The sequence below is a fragment of the Oratosquilla oratoria genome, chromosome 14 (assembly GCF_046742065.1).
Source record: "Oratosquilla oratoria isolate Oo_2021 chromosome 14, ASM4674206v1, whole genome shotgun sequence".
Classification (NCBI taxonomy): domain Eukaryota; kingdom Metazoa; phylum Arthropoda; class Malacostraca; order Stomatopoda; family Squillidae; genus Oratosquilla; species Oratosquilla oratoria.
Window position 1 is genome coordinate 39,138,837 of NC_134790.1, and position 2,500 is coordinate 39,141,336.

The following is a 2,500-nucleotide window of genomic DNA, read 5'->3' on the forward strand; positions in this document are numbered from 1 at the left end:
CTTATATATTTGCATGCTCGAGTTACATACACGTACACGAAAGTTTGCGTTCAACCCATCTCTATTATGATAGTACACTTGGTAAGTATACAAAGCGGGAAAGTGTTTGTACAAAACTGAATGGGTCCCAGAGAACATATCTACATCTATCAACTACAATTCACTTTAATTCTAAGCTATCAGCATCAAGAAGCTCGAGAAGGCAAACATGCAGAAGTTGAAACGTGGTACAGCCAAGGACTCGAATCTCCACTAGCACGTGACAAGTGATAGTGACAACCGATTGCTCCATCACCATGGATGATTTCGTTCATAAGCTGAATGAAGTTGATAGGAAGTCCTTCCTTAAACTTAAGAAGATACAACTGAAAATAGTTAAATCTATTAGCGCAGTTGATTTTAATCAATATATATATATATATATATATATATATATATATATATATATATATATATATATAAAATCAGGTAAGTTTTCTTTTCTATATACGAGGTTGAATAATGTATTTATTTCATCATCATTCAGTCTTTGTTGTGTGTTTTCTATTCTTCTTATAATATATCTTATCTCTGTGGGGAGAGTTCTTAAAAACATGCCGAATAAATTAGCGCTTGCGATGTTTCGTTCCATCCTAGGAATAGCGTCTATGATTTTTTCTGGTATATATACTCTTACATGTACGTAAATATACAGTATATGTATATGTATATACGTACGTGCGTATGCATGTACGTAAACGTATAGAGAATGACGGAGACCTACTTTAGGTCTCCAGAAGGCGGGCCCGCCCACACACCCGCGCGCTAACGTTGGCCCTGTCCCACATCAAGCCGCCCTCTTCGTCACAAAAAATATATATAAAAATAATTATAATAAAAATGAATAAACAATTTAAAAATGAAAAATAAAATAAAACAAAATGAAAAAAAAATAATAAACGCTGATGATATGCTCAGTAGTTAGCTATTAATGTAAGGGAGGGTTTCAGATGTGTCGGAACATTGTTGGAATTTCTCCTCAGTTTAATGAGTAGGAAAATTAAAGAAAAAAAAAATCTGTGAGTCATTACATGTCTGGTCATAAGAATGACAATGGAAATGTCTTTTTTCTTTAGGGGGTGGGGAGAGAAAGGTTAATTTTCATTCTTATTTTTATCTTATTTTTCTCGGGTTTTAACAAGTTTCCGTGGAACGCCTTCCACGAAGCAGAACAAAACCAGGTTGTAGGCGAGAGGTGGCGAATGGAAAAATAAGATAAACTTAAATTGCATTGTATAATGTAAAAACATGACAGTGGAAGAGCTCAGTGGTAGGAAACCCCAACACGCGAAATAATGCAATTCCAACTCCATATGCATGACTTCTTCTAGAGCTCAGTTCATAAGACCATTGTGTAGTTCCAGAATAAAGAACGGTGTGTTTTAGTTTTCTGTTTTATTTTCTCCCCGTCGCGCGCCTTGTTCAGCTCATTTCCTTTCGACGACAACGATGACTTGTAGACCTCGTGGTAGTCAACCCGGATGGGCGCTCAACTAGCCATGGCACTCGAGCCTCGCGGGACCCTACCGCGCTCGCCTGCACGTGCATCCGAGCGGACGGGCAAGCCCAGATGCAACTACGAGCTGAGAACCGGAAGCCCTCTGGAACATCCAGAGACACAGGCAATCACCGGTGGCCGCCGAAGGACATCTCGTCGATCTTGGGATCGTCTGTGTTCTCGAATTGGACGTGAGATCCAAACCGTCGCCTGCTAGATGCAAAGCATTATTGAACAAACACCAAGGCCAAAATGAAAATTACTTTTAGGATGCGTCACTATTCCCCCAAATGATTTCATTCCGCAATGCAAATGTAACTGCTTCGAGTGAATTATAACCTTTCCAATAAGAATCTCTGCTACGTCGAATCATTTTCCAGACTTTATTCAGATTGGCATCAAATATATGTATATATAATATATATATATATATATATATATATATATATATACATATATATATATATATATATACATATATATTTATATTCATATATAAATACATATATACTAATATGTATATATATATATATATATATATATATATATATACAGTATATACATATATATGTATACATATATATATATATACACACACACACACACACGCACGCACACGCACACACATATACTATATATACATATATATACATATATATATATATATATATATATATATATATATATATATGTATATATATATATATATATATATATATGTATATACAGTATATATATATATATATATATATATGTATATATATATATGTATATGTATATGTATATATATGTACGTATATATATATGTACTTATATATATATATATATATATATATATACATATATATATATATGTACTTATATATATATATACATATACTTAAATAAATATCTATTTTCATATACACATACCCAATTGCATACTAGCATATCATTCGAGCTACATGCCTACTTGTAATCCTA